Source organism: Ochotona curzoniae, unplaced genomic scaffold, assembly GCF_017591425.1.
Source record: "Ochotona curzoniae isolate NIBS_2020 unplaced genomic scaffold, NIBS_Ocur_1.0 scaffold_3835, whole genome shotgun sequence".
Taxonomy (NCBI): Eukaryota; Metazoa; Chordata; class Mammalia; order Lagomorpha; family Ochotonidae; genus Ochotona; species Ochotona curzoniae.
This window is the reverse complement of record NW_024467114.1, coordinates 799557-812475: the sequence shown is the minus strand read 5'-3', so window position 1 is coordinate 812475 and position 12919 is coordinate 799557.

Here is a 12919-nt window from a genome sequence, read left to right as displayed (position 1 = left end):
ATGAAAAACAGGATGTCCTTCAGCGTTCAGTATGATACTGAAAGTATTCATTTGGGCAATTTGGCAAGACAATGTATCAAGACATCCATGTGAGAAAGGAAGAATGGCTGTATATGCAAGTGCCAATATATAGTTTGCAAATATTTAGAAAATCAGAAAGTGTTTAGTTTTCCGTTTGTGCAATCATCATTTATCCTGCGTGCTGGAGTCTCTCTGTTGGTCTTTCCAATCCTGTCAGTGAAGCTGTCACCCTCTCTCAGCTGTGTCTGCCTTGTTTATCTGTGCTTTGCTCTGGCGGGAATCAGGTTTGCAATTGTTGAATCGTGCTGACAGGATGACTCTCTTGGCACCGTAACATGTCCATTTATCTCAAGGGACATGTTTGCTTAAACAGGTAGACGATTAATAACCAGTTGTAGTAGGTCCAACTTCACTGCTTCTTGTGTACGATTCGTGAGCGCACTTTATCTTTGCATTCTGAGTTTTCTCATGTCCGAGTGCTGTCGTGATTCATCCAGGTATTTGAGGTTGCAGAGTGAGGACTGAGGTCATGCAGGTGGGACGAGGACCAAGCTGGGATGCAGGCTGGGATTTCCCCCATCTGTCTCTGCTCTGCTGCCTTTGGCCTTTGGAGCAGGAGTGAACAGTAACCACCAGCAAAGGTATCAGACAGTGAGGAGGGGATATGGTCGAGAATGGGGTCCCCATCCTCTGCATTGCAGGTGGGAGTGGGACTTGATCACTGATCTGCTGTAAATCCTCCAATCAAATGATGGCTAACTGCTCTTCAAATGGAAATACATTGAATCAGCAAGCCGCCCTGGCGTTGTCTGATCACCAAGTCACCAAGAAAGTCATGGATACCGCTTGCATGTTTCCCACTGAACGTTGTGTTTAGTGAAAAAGGAGAAGTGATACTCAGAGAATCCTACAACTGTGCAATGCGTTCATCATGCACAAAATCAGGTTTAAGCTGGTAATGCATCCACTAAGTATGGAGAGAACCCTTACCAGGAGATTTCTGAGTTTTTGTGAGAAAAAGGATAAGAAGCGAGAAGAGATTAAAAATAAGCCACTGTTTGCAGGACATTAATTATTCCACTGATACTTTAAAAAATGAACAAATAAATGTAATGCATTAGAATTCATAGGTTGAACCATAAAAAAAAAGAAAGAAAGAAAACAAACTTAATTATAATTGCCTAGTGTTTGTATCTGTTAAAATTAAGACACAGAAATGCTTTACTTCAAATTAAAGTTACCTGTTAACCATGAAGCAGTTTAAAAGCATCAAACGTGATAATACAGCGACCCTTTGTGGGATTGTTTCCCTCATTGACCCCCATCCTAAATTAAACCGATGAATGTTCACATTTTTTGTATGTACTCAATTGTTCCTCAAAAATGTGGATATCCAGAAAGTCCAGTGAGGATTTCCTTGTGTTTTGGAGTGATGGTTTTTGTACCTGCTGGCTGATGGAACGAAACATTAAGGGAAGAAATAAAGTCTATAGGCCAGCTGTGTTAAACACTGCCTTAAATGGTAAGGTAATGCCATGCTCTACAGCAAGCAACCTGCTCTTCTCTAAACTGGAGGTGTGTATGCACACACTCGCTGGCACACACGAGGGAGGCTTTCAAAGTGAATGAGAAATATGTTTCATGAACAATTGGTGCAGAGAATTCAAATTGCACCAAAAGGAACTTACCTTTTGATTTAATTTTCAGCAGATGTGTGTGTGTCAGGTGAGGAGGCAAAGGTCAGGGCAAGCATGGGCAGTCCTATCCAGGGCATCCGGGGTACACTGCTAGGCTTGACCCAGCTCGGTAACACTGGAGCCATGCATGTTGGCTTTCCCAACTGCCACTGATCTTCTCTCAAGATCTGTTAGCATTTTTCCCTGATAGTTGAATCCTGAACCATAACATTATCCATACTTTCTCTGATATATTGTGTCTCCTTTACACTGTTCTGACCTTTCAGGAGAATGCTGAAAGCAAGTTTCTCTGCATATCCTAATGAGAATCAAACTTTTCAAGTATTAGTACTATAGAAAAGTACTTGTGACTTCCAGGCTAAGTGATTAGTCTGTGGTACCTCTACTTAACGCAGAGTCAAAATTTAAATGTGAATGCATATGCATGTTGTGCCTAAGTGCCACAAAGCCAGTCACAGGTGCCGGGGTTACATGGTGAAGTCCCCTCATACTGACAGTACTGACAGAGGCTACCTGTATGTGAGAGAATAAAACCTCGCTTTCTGCAGACTAGGTCCACAAGGCCCTCTGCTGTGTGCCCTGAGCTGCTCATGGACATTTTCCTGCACTGCAGGTGCCTCCTCCTGCTCCGGTTACTCCTGGATCGCTTCCTGGGAGACCTTTCTCCATTACTCAGTGAGGAAATTAAAACTCATTTGCATAATGCAATAAACAAAGCGTGATTACAGGGCAGAGCGGCTCCAGAGCAGCCATGTGATCCAATCAAGGACAAGGTATTTATGGAACAACTTTGCATGGACTGAGAACCTACCCCGAGCACCACACTAGCCAGGCACAGCACCTGCTTCTTCTCTGGGGAAACCGTGAGCACAGTTATGATAATAATTCAAGAACTTTAACTTGAAAGGTGCTATTGGCCACTGTTATCCAAATCAAATGACAGAATTCTGTGTTCAGAATCCCACTTAATTCTTCCCAGAAAAGCAGAATTTAGGTGTACTGTTGACCCAATTCATTACAAGAAAATGTAGGGGTCTCTGATTGCCCGTGATTTTAGAGAATGTTTGGATGAATGTTCATGGGAAATAGTCACACTTTCCAAACAATGAATTCAGAGCTTTGCTGGGAGATCGTAGGCCCTGTTATTCAGTTCATTGATAAAGTACGAGCAATGAGCCACATGATGTACCCGGAGCTGGCTCTTAGGCCAGCAGAAATGCTACACCAGGAGTGACAGCTACTTTTGCACCAAGTTGCACTGAACACATGTTGACTAGGTTTAGTTACAGGTGATCAAAACATTGATGCAAGAAGCCTGAGAAAGCATGCCTCTGTCAGCAAGCAGCCACGTGCACAGCCTGAACGTCTACGGCAAGCCCGTGGAACAGGGCTGCTTCACTGCTCTTACAGTCTTGTACATATTCCTAAGGAACAGTGATTTTTCTATTTTTTGCTTGTTGAGACTTACTGGCAAAGGGTTAAGCTTGGGATTACAAAATAAACTACAACTATGTCTTTGTAAAACGTGATGAGTAAGCAAGGAAGGAGGAGACAGACTAGAGTGGGCGGAGTTGCACAGGGCAGGTCACGTCATTATGGACTTAGATCTGCATGTATGAAATGCATGACATTTGTTCATTTTATATAAATAAGATAATAAAAGGACTAATAATCCGGAAGAGGCATCATGGCCATCTTGCTTCAGAACAATCAGAATGAGAGCCACATGTTTTTCCTGACATCATGGCTTATGGATTCAAGCACTGATGTGAAGGCGTAGTGGGTACGCTGGATTCAGTCACTAGTGCCTTGCACTCCTTCCTACTGTCCCATGCATATTGACAGACACCTCAACTCCCTGCATACCCAGGGCAAGAGCGAAGAAATCACCCAGAGGCCAGTGGATGGGCAGTGTCAGACGCACATCCTTCTGGCAGGGGTTGGCAGGGCAGCGTGCAGCAACAGGGGTTGTTAGCTCTAGTGACCCACGAAGTAACACAAGGACATGCCCATTCTGGTCAAAGTCAGGGCAGGCCCAGCCCCGAAGTCTCTGCCTCCCGTGGTGGGCTGCGGGAGCACACACCTGAGAGCTGCAGGACGTGCTCTTCAATCTGTGCGTTCTTGCAACTCCCTGACGCCGATGTGGAATTTTCATTTCACGTGCAGGGAAGCTGAGGTCTCAGGACTTCCTCCTTATCTCCCAGGTGTGTGGGCTTGGGTGGTGCAGTCAGAATGGACTCCAGGCCTGTCACATTGCAAAGACAATTCTTACTTTGATAAATAAGTGCAAGAGTTTTCTGCCTTGTAGTACAGAAACCCTGAGAAGAGCTTCGGGGAACTCGGGGCCATGTTCGTCCCTGGAAGATGAGCAGTTATCTGAGCGCTAACCAGGTTTTGAATATATCCGCCTGAATGAGATGCATGTGCACTGAGCTGTTGCTAATACGAGTCATCCAAACGCTCGCTGTGATTTTGCACTCCGTACATGGCTATGCCAGCTTGCACTTGCTGTCTCTACAACTCCACGTGGAGGGCCTGTGGGTGTTTTGCAGCTTATTAAACTGCAATTGTGGCTCCTGTAATTACAGTGGTGTGCTAACATGTCTGAGATTTGGGAAACAAATCCCCTTAAGCGAAAAGGAAGAGCAAACTTTGTGTACTTTTGCAGTAATGGCATGATTCTGCTGAAATACAAACCTGCTAGAGGTAGTAAAAGCAATTTCCCAACAAATGGAAAAATGATTGCACAACTCATGGCTTTAAAAAAATGACATTTGCATCAGAATCACTGCTGACCAGAGAAAGATGGTCACAACCCAGCATATTGCATATATTGAACTTCAGCCAGCATTCTTATTTACACATTACTTTGCAGGCACACAATGGCTTCTGATTACTAAGGCAATTGGGTAGTTCTGATTTCCTGGTGGCATTAGCCTGAAGCCAGGGGGCACCCTGCCTTTGCGTAGGATCTTCGGCCTCTGCCCTGCTGATGGCAGCACTCACAAGACTTCGTCTCCATCTCTGGAAAGCTGAGAATTTGAAGAATTTGAACACAGAATCCAGCACCTAAGGATGCTGGTCTGCAGGTGCCCTCCCCAGAGAAGCTGCTAGCTCCCCTCACTAGGGCTCCTCCAGTAGTTGACAGACATATGAGTTATTAAAGAGCTGTGCATGGGGCCAGTGTTGCAGAATCACATGCTAATCCTCTACCTGCAGTGTTGGCATCCTGTGGGCTCTAGTTCATACCCTGGTTGCTCCACATCCAATCCAGCTTTCTACCTGTAGCCTGATAAAACAACTGAGCATGGCTCAAGGTCTTGGGTTCCTGCACCCACATGGGTGTTCCAGAAGAGGCTCCTGGTTCCTAACTTTGGAAAGCATCACCTTTAGCCGTTGTGTCCATTTGGGAAGATCCTTCTGTCTCTCCTTGTTTGTGTAAATCTGCCTTTCAAATAAACATAAAATTGGTATGTTTGAAACAACTTAAATTTGGGGAAAAAAATCAATAATTTGTCCTGAAAAACAGTACCCAATGTTATCAATGTGAAATGAACATTTTATGATTTCTTTCTACTGAAGCGCAGGCTCCGATGATGCCTGAGATCAGCAGTGCATCTTCTGAGTTATTCCACGTTCAGCTTTACCACACTTACTCTGCGTGCTGGATTTAGACATCTAAATGACAAACATTCAGATCCAGTTGTTTATCTCGTGTTGATGGAGAGCAGGTGAGGTAATTTCAGATGCTATCTCTAAAGTGATGAGCTATTTAAAGTTAAACCTTTAATTCTACCAGGATTTTAGGAAAATCTCGTTGTCACCCATTGCTTAGAAGAAACACCTGGAAGGGAAGAAGTGATGTTCCAGCTCGGCGTCAGAGGGGCTTTTTCTGAATACCCGGCTGCAAGGACTGGCCAACCTGGACAGCCACTGAGCTTGTTGGAATCAGTAGTGATCACAGAAGTGCATTCAGTGTCTCACACTGGAAAAAACATGTTTTCTGCAGGCAGCATATGTTGGACATTAGAAGGGGATCTGAGAAGTACACGGAGAGAGAAAATGTAGGTAGTATTATTTTGGTGCACATACACTTTTAAAAAAGCTTTATGTTTATTTGAAAGATAGATTTAGAGAGAGAGAAAGAGAGAAACAGCTCTTCCATCCACTGGCTCACTTGCTGTAGGGCTGCAATGACTGGAGCAGCCAGGAATCTGGGTCTACCACCGACAAGAGGTTTCGGATGCTTACTTTACTCACTAATAAGATGCAGCTGGTAGCTGCACCTCCGCTTGTTTGGATGATGGGAAGGCTGAATCAGCCTTCCACTCCCACTGTGCTCAGCACAGTCAGCTCACCATGCAAGGTCCAGGGCCGCGCCACTGTGGCTACCTGCAGTCAGCCCACAGCGGGACAGTGTTCAACAGCACCTACCAGCCACTCTGTTTGCTCCGTAAATTCATCATTTAAGAAATCTGTAACTTAAGTTGTTACAGATCAAGAGATGCTTCAGCTCTGCTGGCGAAGCTGCTGCGTCTTCAGATGCCAAGCAAGAGCAGATTCTTGTGTATCTGTTAGTGGGTGAGCTCAACGCTGAACTCATCGCTGGCAGACAGGAGCTGGCCTGCACAGCTGGGCAGCAACGGGGATGGTGACCACAGCTGCCTCCTGGACTTAGTGCCAGCGGACAGGAGCTGGCCTGCACGGCTGGGCAGCAACGGGGATGGTGACCACAGCTGGAATGAAGAGCAATCTGCTTGTTTTGGGAATGTTCACAAGCAGGATTAGGCTCGTCCTTTCCCTGTCCTGCTTGAAACATCCGAGGAGTCAGCCAACACATTACTAAGCTGGAATAACGAGACAGCTATAAGTGAACTCATTTGTGTAGGAGGCCGTTCTGGACCACTTCATCGACAACACCATATGCCAGTGACAGTTGGCACCCCAGAGGGAATTGCCCCTGTTTATAGATGCTTTGAGAGAAAGATTCTGTGTGTCTCCAACTCAGCATGTGGAGAAGCTGGCCAAGAGACATGACACAAAGGTGTGTTTTTATCAAAAATGTTTTAGTATTCCCCCATTTATATAAAACTTTGCACAGCTTGGAAGATTTGGAGACTGGGGACAAAATGTGATTTTACCACCTCCAGTCTCTCCTCTCTTCTGCCTCTGTGTCTTCTGCTTTGTAAGAGCGAATGCCTGCAGTCCGGGAATACAGCCGTCAGATGTGGCTTTCTGCTGTGACAAAATGTCTTTGTGGGGTATCCAGTGTAAGGATCTGTGCCATAGTTCCGAGTCAAGCTTGTTGAGCACACTTGCTGTTGTCTACACCTGAGTGCTTTATGCTCTTCAAGAGGCTTTCTCTTGGACTGGCACTACCTCCCAGCTGCTCCACTTCCCACCGAGCTCCCTTCTTGTGACCTGGGAAAGCAGTCAAGGACAGTCCAAACACTTGGGACCCTGCACCCAGGTGGGAGACCAGGAAGAAGCTCCTGGCTCCTGGTTTCAGACAGGCGCAACTCTGGCTATTGTGGCCGCTTAGGGAGTGAATCATCAGATGGAAAATCTTCCTCTCTGTCTCTCCTTCTCTCTGTATATCTGACTTTCCAAAAAAAGCAGTCTTTCTCTTTTTTTAGTCTTCATTTTCAGGGACAGTCCAAAGAAATGTTCTAGGGAATGAGTATTAATAAATTAGCATTTGTTGGTGACAAGGTGGATGTTTAAACCTTTAGCTTCTGCTATGTTCACTTTTTGACACATTCTTTAATAAATTAGGCAATTACAAAGTCCCTTGAAGCTGCCAGTACATAAATAAACTCTTTACTTCCCCATGGAAATATTGCACTTTAACTATTTCTATGTCTGTAAGGTTGTGACACAAGGTTGCATGCATTATCAGGAAAGAATAATTTAAATATCATCTGAAATTCAACATTCATGTCAGCTTGACATGCAACAACAGATTTACAAGAGCCTGAGACCTGGAATGGTGATGAGCTCCTGGTACTTACTGCCAGGAAGCAGGCCCGTGTTGGAGTCATCTCCCACTGTGACTCATGCTGCGCCACAGATGGCATTTTCCTAAGAAGATAGGAGACTGTGGCATACAGACTTTCAATTCAATGTGACCTCACTATCCAAATTGGGATGGATTTTTCTATTTTCATATTAATGGGAAAATTCAGTCAAATTAGTGTTATAGACCAATTTCAGACATCTGTTTCTTTGCTATTTGGTTTGAAGAGCTTCACAACCTATGATTCATTTTTCTATTAATAATGCAATGAAATAGCAGTTGAGAGGAAGTGATTTTGGGTATTTTCTATTCTGTAGCTTAGGAAGAATTGAAGACTTACTACAGACAGATGAGGACATCACCAAAAAACAGGGAAATACAAAGTAATATCAAGAGTGATGCATGTAATATGTTATATATGCTAAGTGTAATATATTATATATATAAAAGCTCCTAGTAGTCCCTTTAGTGTGAACTAGTGATCAAAGGTCCTTTCACCAGTAAGTAATAGCAGAGAACAGCACTCGCTGACTCGCTGAGTTAAACTACCGCTTGTAATGTAAGCATTCCGTGTCAGAGCATTCCATGTCCATCTTCTGGCTGCCCAGCTTCCAATCCCTCTTCCTGCTACTGGCCCGAGAAAGCTGCAGAGGATGACTCAAGTACTTGGGCTTCTGAACCCACATGAGAGTATTGGATGGGACTCCTGGCCCAGCAGAGCACTGGACGGGACTCCCGGCTGCTGATTTTGACTGCCACCAGCCTTGGTTATGCACACACTTGATGAGTGGACCAGCAGATGGAACCTTATCTCATCTCTCTCTCTCTCTCTCTCTCTCTCTCTCTCTCGGCCTCTCCATTTGTCTCTGTCACTTTGTAGTTTGAATAAAATAAATAAATAAATAAATAAACCTCCACAAGATAACCTCCAACCTCATACAGATAACTCTCTCTCACTGGTTTGAGTTGATGGTGGAACTAAGTCAATCCGGTATGTGGATGTGTATTTCTGCATTCTTACGTGTAAGTAAAGGACACCATGGAACTGTAAGTTAACTTGTGTTCTGTTGCTGTTGTAGGGTTGGTGTGTGATGGCGTTTAAGCCTTCCTACAAAGGGTGCTCTGTTCATGTACATCTGGTTCTTTTGAGAACAGTCTTCTCAAATTACAATATTTTTAGCAAAACTTGAACAATATTAGTTTTGTATTATTTGTTTCTACATACGGAGGCACTGGGAGAGTCTAGCAGCTCTCTTGAATGTGTTCCATTTTGTACAGAGCAGATTTGTAAACTCAGATTTCATATTGTTGGCACAAAATCACCTACATAATGATGTTGTATTTTCCAATCATACTGTGATGAGTAGCCAAATATTGCATCTAGAAATAAAAATTCAGCTGTTTCTTCAGAAGCAAAATCACATACATTTGCAGCACCTAAATTCATAATTAGTCTGTTTGAATTGCCATTCAGTGTCTCAATCAAAATACGCTTTTGTGCGCCCCCACCCCCACTTTCCAAATCTCCCTGCACGGAGCAGCAGGGGCGTCCCTACCCTGTTTTCTCTGATTTCCGTGTGGAGAAATGAGGATAAATCACTTTGGCTGCTTTCCCACAAAGTAATGAGTGTTTCATCATATCAGCCCATAGGCTCGTTCGCTTTTAGTTTTATTTCTCTCTCGTTTTTCCTTCTTTCTTATCTATTATATGCTGTCATGGGCACTCCCATGCCTCCCAAGGGCTGCATGGAAAGTTTTACAGACACAGCCCTTCCTCGGTGATGATGTGCAGCTACTGGGGTTGGATTAACTACATGTGAATGCCGGTGAGCTGTTCCTGCTCGCCAGAGCAAACACGTCAAATCTCATGTCGTCTTTATGAAGGACCCAAACAGCTAAGAAACATTGAGCACATCTCCATGCCTTAGTAACCTCAAGATCTCCCCACTGCTTAGGCATCGCCACTCTCTTGCTGCATCTTGGTAATACCCACTATGCCAACACCTCAGACTGCCCGTGAACCTTTGGGTTGCAAACGTATTCTTAGATAGCTGCTTGATCAGTTGTTGCTTTTCTTGTGGAAGGATGAGCATAATGACCCCAGGAACTCTTACATTTTACATACAGAAAAGCCCTCTACATGCTCCAATAGGGAAAGTTATAAAAACCCAGCTTCAAACAGCTGCCGCTGCTCATGTTTACCACATGACCATCGAGGAGGAAATACCACAATGCCAAATTTACTGTTGTTTAACTCAATAGGTTTTGTTAAGTCTCAGAAGGTGTTCAAAGCAGGAGGTGGTGAGAAAGTGAGCAGAACTTGCTGTGCATGCGCGGCAGTGCCTTGTGTGTCCTTTGGTCAAGCTTGTCTGTTGGACCTGGCTGTTGGGGGTTTCCTATCTGTCATGAGTCAGAGCAGATGTGGAACAGGCCTGTTGCCTATGCCCTCCATGTTGGTGGCTGCAGAACTTGAGCAATTGGTAGGGAGCTGTCTGTGGCACCACTTTGCCTCTCGCTAAACGGGTTCCTTCTTCATAAACCCAGTGGGTTGTAAACATGCACAGAGATGTAATGACAGCAGGCAGCCTGCTCTGTGAGCTCTCAGAAGGATGCAAGCTACCTGGAGGGTTCCTGCACTATCTCAGCACTCAGACATTCTACAACAGTGTTGTCTCAAGGAGCCTCCAGGTCACGGCAGAGCGTGCTCGCCTGGGAGTGACACATCTGATTTAAAAACCACGAGGTTCTACTGGAATGCATGCTGTGGAAGGAGATAAAGGAATAAGACCTGCTTCTAGAGCAGGAGGGCGGAGTCAGCATAAGGTGCCAGCAACACCACACACACCTACATCCTCAACCTGCTTGGCTAGCAAGCCTTGAGGGTGGTCACTGTCCATCTTTCCCTCCATGCTGCCCATGTCCCAGTTCTGATGCCTCTGGTCACAGAGCTAAAGTGTGCATTACTCAGACCCTGGGGAGCTGAACCTGTTTTAGCAACAGCCACAGTCAGCAAGTGGGGAGTGGACCCACTGGTGATGGTGCAGGATTCTATTGTACATCACAAGATAGGGTTTTTTTTTTTTAATATTTCCAGTTGTCAGAGGGTAGAATTTATTAAATAAGTAAAAACAAACCAGTTAATGGAACTGCATTTGTGGTCATTTCATTTAGTAACAAATATTAGGGCTGCGGGGAGCGTAAGACTCATGTCTGAACATTTGCTTTCATGGGAAGGAATTGACACCTTCAAGTTCAGCACGGGAGGCAAGCTCAGAAAGCGAGGTGTAGTGTACTGGTAAGCAATGGCATTTTGACCATCGTTTTCTGTTCTTCTTTGATCGTATTTCTTGCTGGCTTTATTAGAAAACTTTAAATAGATGAAGAAAGAGATTAGGACTACAAAATCACATGAATAATTCGACCTAATTTCCATGATAAAGGTAGAATCCAGGAGAAATTTTAATTTAGTAACTAATTTCAGGTTCTGATTGCTGTGTTATATAGAGAGTGAAATGATTAATCTTTCTTGCAATTGTACTGAGAGGAGAAATCATTAACAGGGATTTGATAGTTATAAAAAAGGATGAAGCATAAAATATATTTGATTAAAATATTTGTTCCTAAGAGGCATTAGAGTGAATTGGACTTTGGGAAACTGGCCAGGAGGTATGGGAACCCCACCGTCTCTTCCACCACTGCGCAAGGAAGGAAAATTGCCTAAGACAGTTATTCAAAGCTTATGTCTGCTCTCATCCACCAAGTAGACACTGGGTCAGAGTTCTTCCTCCATCTGTGTGTGTATGTGGCTGTATGTGTGTGTATGTGTGTCTGTGTGCATATGCATGTATGTGTGTCTGTATGTGTTCATGTGTAAATGCATATATCTGTGTCATGCATGTATACGTGTATGGTCGTTATGTGTGTCACATGTACACGTGTGTGTGTGTGTGTACCCCAACTTCCAGGAAGCCCAGAGGACGGGGACGGAGGTGATGTTTTGACTACAGAAAGTGTTTTGTTTGATATTTTCTGGCTCCTTTTCTCTCCCTCCTTGCCTCCTTCTCATCCTGGAAGAGATCACCTCATCATTGTGCTCGCTTGTTCCTCTGGGCGGGTCTCTCCATGAAGGACACAAGCCAGTCCACATGCATGTTTTGCACAATGAGCCCAGGCTTTCGTATGCCATGTCCACACAAGCAGCACAGTGGCCATCACGTATCGCACACCCACGCCTGAGCAGTCAGGCAGGCTACTTGGCAGGCCTCTCTGCACTCAAGCTCAGCAAGCATCTCCCGGGCTTTGCCTTTTCTCAGGGTACTGCACAAAGTTCTTGGAAATCTGTGCTATGAAAAAGGAACTAGTTTCTTGCTTCAATTTGACTTCTTTTTAAAAATTGAATGTATTTAATTTTTTAAAAGATTTTTTATAATTTTTATTGGAAAATCAGATATGCAGAGAGGAGAAGACACAAGAGGAAAATCTTCTGTCAGCTTATTCACTCCCCAAGTGGCCACAACAGCCTGAGCTGAGCCAATCTGAAGCCAGAAGCCACAAGCTCCTCCTAGGTCTCCCATGCAGGTGCAGGGTCCCAAGGCTTTGGGCCGTCCTTGACTGCTTTCCCAGGCCATAAGTAGGGAGCTAGATGGGAAATGGAGCAGCCAGGACATGACCCAGCACCCATATTGGATCCTGGCATGTTTAAGGTGAGGAGTTCAGTTGCTAGGCTATCATGCTGGGCCTCTATTCAATTTTTAATAAAGTAATTACATAACTCCATCCTCCACCAACTTAAGTCCATTATTTGAGAGGCAAAGAGACAAAATGGGCTCCAATTCACCTGCTCAGTGCCCAAATTGCCACAACTGCCCCAAATCCCAGAAACCCATCCAAATCTCCCCCATGTTTGGCAGGAAACTGACCACTTGCCAGAGCCAGCAAAGGTCTGTTCTGCAGGAAGCAGGTGCTGGGAGCTTGAGCCCGATGTCAGCCCAGGACTCTGGAGGAGACCCAGGTGTCTTTACCAGTGTCCCAACTTCCAGGCCAGACGTGCATCACTGTCCTAACTTCTGCAAATGCCCTCACCCCCTACCTCAGACATGCAGAGAATTATAGATATAAATGTATATTTTCATATATCTATTGCTGAGTATAATATACAATATACCATGATTTAAAGGAAGTGTGT